This window comes from Crocodylus siamensis, chromosome 13, assembly GCF_052110815.1.
Source record: "Crocodylus siamensis isolate JL-2025a chromosome 13, ASM5211081v1, whole genome shotgun sequence".
In the NCBI taxonomy this organism is placed as follows: domain Eukaryota; kingdom Metazoa; phylum Chordata; order Crocodylia; family Crocodylidae; genus Crocodylus; species Crocodylus siamensis.
Window position 1 is genome coordinate 2389891 of NC_143407.1, and position 5763 is coordinate 2395653.

The 5763-nt window shown below is 42.9% G+C and overlaps 1 long non-coding RNA gene across 1 annotated transcript; it reads right to left on the reverse strand.

Annotated features, from left to right (window-relative positions):
• Positions 1–234: 234 nt before the first annotated feature.
• LOC149853669 (uncharacterized) lies at positions 235–5371 on the reverse strand. Its single transcript, XR_016439012.1, has 2 exons — positions 4916–5371; positions 235–458 (listed from the first exon to the last, which is right to left on the reverse strand). It is a non-coding gene; the product is annotated as an uncharacterized LOC149853669 (long non-coding RNA).
• Positions 5372–5763: the final 392 nt, after the last annotated feature.

Sequence of the window (5763 nt, forward strand, 5' to 3'; positions counted from 1 at the left end):
GGACATTATTTGTTTTTGTTTTAAATTTGCTAAGCCTCGTTTTTTGAGCATCCGTCTCGGGGAGATGAGGGCCGTGAAAAGGCAATTACAACTGGTGAATGATTAGTGGTAGATGTGACATTTTTATGTGTCAAATATGTTTAACTGCATTAACCTTTGTGGAATTTACACTGACATCTTAAAAGATCTATCTCGCAAGCAGCCTGAAAAATCTGAAACCTCCCTCAACTTAAATCTTATTTACATTCATTTTATTACAAAATAAATGGGCCTAAAATTTTAATGGCGTTTTTGCCAGGTTCTGAAGGCATCGCTGCCAGGAAATCAGATGGAAGCAGGTGTTGCTTGTAGATTGCAAAGGGAAGGTTCTTTCTGCAAATGCACAGCGTTGTATGCGCACCAAAAAAAGGTTACATTCCAGTTTTGCTAGTGGATGTGTCATCCTGGAGGGAAAATCACTGAAAGAGACAGGGTTACACATCTAATTTAGCTATATTTGAATTTAATTTCCTGCTAATGAGACATTTAAGCTTTCAGGAAAGCAGACTGTGGTCTTTTGTGGACTTTTTAATCTTTACATATTATGCAGACTGTAAGTATACTTCCAAAATGGTTCTGGTTTTTTTTCTGGAGACTTTCAAAGATTATACAGGCCATTAACATGCTGGGTGGATTGCTCCTCTCATTGCCAGTTTCTTAGCATGCTTGGTATCTGCATGCTTTGTTTATCCAGTTTTCCATGGGGAGCACTTCCTTCATTTGAGTCGTCGTGCAGTAGTTCCTCTCGTTGCTGATTCAGCTCCATGTCTCTTGTGCTTCACTCCACTGAAATCTGATTAGGTACGAGACAGACTCCGGTGGAATGAAGGACAACAGAATCCATGGATCATTCTTAACTCGGAAAAATCGAGTGAACATAAAACATCTGAACATGTCCCATAAAAAAGAAAAAAAACAACATAGCAGGTACAGTGGGATGTTCGTGTGACATGCATGACCGTGGCAGGAGACATGATATTTCGCAGGGAGGTCCTACGTAGGCTCTTTTTTGCCGTAAAGTCTCTTTGCTAGGGATTTGCAAGTCCAAAACTCTCATTTTTATTTGTAGCGTGTAACAAGCTGACCACTGGGTACAACGTGTACTTACCAATGCCTGTGAGGGTTTCTCCATCACTGGAAAATCCTTAGATAAGCATGGTTTTTTTCAGGGATCTTGACTAGCTTAACCAGAGCTCCAGGTGTAGGAATCCCTAACAAGGTTTGATGGCCTGTGCTCTGATTGTGGTCAAAGTAAATGGGCAAGAGGGTCCCCTTCCCAGTTTAAAAGCTATAAATTTATGATTGCTGAGGAATAATTGCATATACAGTTTTCTTCTATGCGTTCATCTTTCTTCATGATCTCTATCAGCACGAAAGAAACCTGTAACTAGTTAAGCCCAAACTCTTCCTTTCGCACTTGGTAGGGGAAAAAAATCCCTCTTAGTTCTAAACAGATTAATCCTGAATATGGGCACTGGAGTCTGATTGCTGCAGGTTTGTTGTCAAGGACAAATTGATCACGCAGAAATGAAAGATTCTTTCTACCTTATAACATTGGTTTTGCAGACACCTTAATAGAACAGTAAAACCGAATATTCACATTATGGTGGTGCTCCAAGCCGCCAGTCAGAATGCAGGTTCCCGCTGGGCTAGGAGCTCTGCAAGCCCGCGTGGATCCTGCCCACAAGAGTTTGCAGTTCACAAAATATAAGAAAAGCATGTTAAAAATATCAGGAGGTCTAGGGTAAAAGAAAGATAGTGATGGAATGAAAGACCCTTTCAAAAGAGGACCACAGGGTGAAATTGCTTGCTCTCCTTTGGAGGATGGCCCTCCTTTGGAGGGACCAATCCTTCCTCTGTGTTTGCAAAGCACCTAGCGAATTCTGGGTGTTGTTGCAGTAAAATCACAACAGTCCTGACACTTTTGTCCTTCCCCTCCCAACAGGACAGCCCCTTTTTGCCACCCCTTGCAGAGATAATACTGGAAGCTTTAATGTGATGTCTATAGCTTACACTTGCATAATGCCTTTCGTTGAAGGAACTCAGTTTAAGACATGATTTTTTTTTAAGTGTTCTAAAGCTGACACCAGATGGGAAAGAGAAGTTCACACAAAATTAATGGCTGGGTGGCGTTCACTTAGGGAGGCAGGAATTAGGGCCTTATTCCAATCTCATTAGTAGAAAACTGAGCTGTGTCCTGTGCAGACCGTCACAGGAATGCGGCCGAGATTTTCCAAGCTGCCTGGAAGTCGGCACCCAGCGTTTATGAAACGCAAGCCTTTCCCAAGGTCTCTCTGAAAAATCTCAGCCCGTAGCTTTGGTAGAGCATGGGATCCACCATGAATAGGCTTGGAAATTTAAACTGGGGGGTAGGGAAAGAGGGGGTTGAGGGGCAGGATCTGGCAGCGATGTGCTAAAATGTGGGTTATTAAATCACATAGCTGCGGAGGTAGGGCTGGGGTGGGGGGTTCTTTTTACTCTCCTTTTAAATACAAACCTGCTTTCTGCTGCTGTGTTGAGGCCTCTCCCTGAGCTCTGTTGAGACATGTTAAGTGCTTTGGGGCAAGTTCTTGACAAGGGTGGATAAAGCAGGAACCCTTCAGCTGAAATTCCTCCTGCAAGCCTGTCTTCTTTGAAATGCCTTTTTATCAGGCAAGTTCCAACAGGCGCTGGTGCAGCAAACACCTACCGACAGCTTCCAGCACATTAACTCTTTGCAGCGATGGATGCAGCAGCATGCTTAGAGAAAGGACTGTCCCGGCCCAAAACCTGTTTGGCTTCCCTCAGGAACAGCTCAGATTGTAAAAGCAAGGGCACTTTATCAAAAGAAACTTCCATTTAAAAAAAACAGCATTAAAAACGTGATCTCTCTGCTCTAGGGACCCACCTCCAAGAGCTAACTCATTCCCTACCTTAAATAACCCATTTAAAGTATATTAAAGGTTACTGATATCACTTTTTTTGCAACCTTTAATTAAAGAGACACCTCTGGGTTTTGGCTGGTCCCCAAAGAGAAGTCTTGAGATTTAAGCTTCAAAATAAAGCCTGTCTCATACTTCCACCCAAGGGAACAGCAAAGATCCTTTGCCTCCTTACACGTGATGGGCCTTTAACTAAAGGTCAAATGAAATTGTACTGGACACCTCAGATGAACTTTCAAGTGCGTGAAAGTTACTATATTTGCTTGTCTAGTGAGGGCTAGAGAGAAAGATACTGGGTCTGAGACAAAGCCCATTGACTTCCTGCTGTCTTCAGTGCGCTACTGCTGAGAGCAATAGGCAGGAAGCCAATGAAAAGTTCACTGCTACTGGCACGATGGCACCCGCTCTCCAAAATGTCAGTGACCTAGGGCCTGATCCCAAAAAAGTATTAATCACGGGCTTAATTCTCATTGATGCCTATGGAACCCAAGCACGTGCTTAAAATTAAGCATACAATGGTAGGCTTTCTCTCTGAGCAGGTTTTCAGAAGGGCCAGGTCTCTGTCCCTCCTCCTGGGTGTCGTGGAGGTTGCCGAGGGTCCATATGTCTGAAAAGGAGGCCCTCTGGAGACAGTGTCTTGCCTGATAGCCAGCCCCTTACTTGCTTAAGGGGAGGGGAATCTGCCTCCTGCCGGCAGCCCGTTCCCGCTGCTCAGCTGCTTTCACGGCAGCACCCTGTAGTGATCCTCTGAACACGCCTGTGTCACTGCAGCCACTGATATGAAGCCTTTCAGTCTGGAGAGAGCTGCTGTTTTCAAGGAAAACTCCTCAGCGTCTAATTTCACGAGATGCGTGAATGCCTGACTGGCTTAGCTTCGGGTGACCGGGTTTAGCCAACCCAGGATGGTCACTTGAGTTATCACAGAACAGCAGTGGCTTTAAAGAGATAGCTGAAAGCCATTCGCAGAGCTCAAGACCCCACGCGTTTAAAGCCTTTGAGAGGGTCTGGCTGCATTCGTTTCCATTAGTGCCGGTGGGCATAACGCAAACAAACCCAAATGAAAAGCCAAAGGCCCGCTGGCTCTGCAGAATCAAGAAGCAATCCCCATGGGTCAAGAAAAGACCCCAGCTACACATCTAATATTTCATTACTGACAACACATAGCAATAAATACCCCTCCATGACCACACGCTTTGCAAACATGGTTAAATCAACATGAGTTCTTCTACCTTTTTCTCCTTAAAGAAAGATGACAAAGCGATGCTCTGGTATTCTTGAGGGCTAATATTTTTACAAACTTTTGATTTTGTTTAGGTTATTGCATCATTTTATCTGGGACAACAAATGGAAGGAAAATTATAAAACCCACTTTTATGAAACTCTATATTAAAATATGTTTACAGGCTTCTTATAATACAAGCAGCGTAGGCAAAAAAAAATCTACCCACTGACATAAGAAACTAAATGTCTATACCTGTCAGTGTAGGTCATAGGCCTAATTTGGTAGGTTTTTGCACTGAATAACTCAAATCTAAAATAACTCCACTGATTTTCCACTGGGTTACATTCTCCTTGCAGTCAACTAATACTGAACATAATTTTTATCACCTGCATACCTGCATGTGTCAATTGCTGTCAGAAATAATCCAGTAATTAATTATCTAGGATTTAAAACATCCATTAGAAATGCTTAAGATACTTGATTTTTTTCTCTCTCTCAAGAACTGACCACTGCCATCAGTTGTCCCTTGCTGTTTGCAAACTATCTTGCTGTTCAGCATGGCTAAATAAACAGGGCTGCTGGTATGTGGGCAACACTAAAGCGACCTGTTGCAACCTATTTCCTTCCCAGCAGAATATCCTTCCTAATACCTTTCTTATAAAGCTCTCAAACACATCACTTATAACAGAATATTCTACATATAGCAAAGTACATTGTTGCACCGTTCACTCACCTGCCCCTTGATAAACTAGGTACAGTCCCAGTCTCGTAATAGCTTTACTTAACTTTAAACCAAAATAAAATAAAATAACAACTATGTAATGACTAGAAAGACAGAAAAGAAAAATAAAAAAATCAATTAAAAAATCAGAAACTTTTTTTCCTTTTCTTCTTTTCCTTTTCTTCTTCTTTTCTCCTCTTTTCGATAGGGCTCCAGAGAAAGTGAAACAAACGCATAGAAGAAAATGACTAGTCCTCTTATTAAGACTGTAGTCTTGCTTTCAGTTATCTTGTCCAGCTAAATAGACTAGAAGCAAATAAGAAGGTTTTGGAAAGAAAAAAAGATGCGTGAGGGGTGGGGGTGCAGAAGAGGAAGAGGAAGGAGAGGAGCAGATACCAATGAAAGAGTGTTGAAAAATGCACAAGACTTTTTTTTTTTTTTTTTAAATAGTAGCAGGGATGGAGAAGAAAAGTTCTGCCCATTTTAAGGTGGTGTCCTTCAGGTTCAGTCTTTATTCACGCTGTTGTTCAGGAGGCTCCAGTTACCTGTGGGCCCCAGCCAATGAAGAACTGAAGCACTTCACCTGACTCCACCTCTCACCCTCCCGGGAAGGAATGCAACGCTGCACATCTGACAGCAGGCCTCATCTGTTTTTCCCCTCTCCTTTCAAGCAGAGCCAAAGGGGTGACTTCTGAATCAGTCCACAGCCAAGCAAAAGACCAAAGCAAGCTGGATGACTCCGACCCTCTTGTTCACTTGTGTGGGGTTTCCATTCTGGCCCAACCTGATGCCAGCAGGAAAGGACAAAGACAAACTTCCTGACCTTCTTAAAAGGTTTCTCGTCCACGCACTGATTGCAA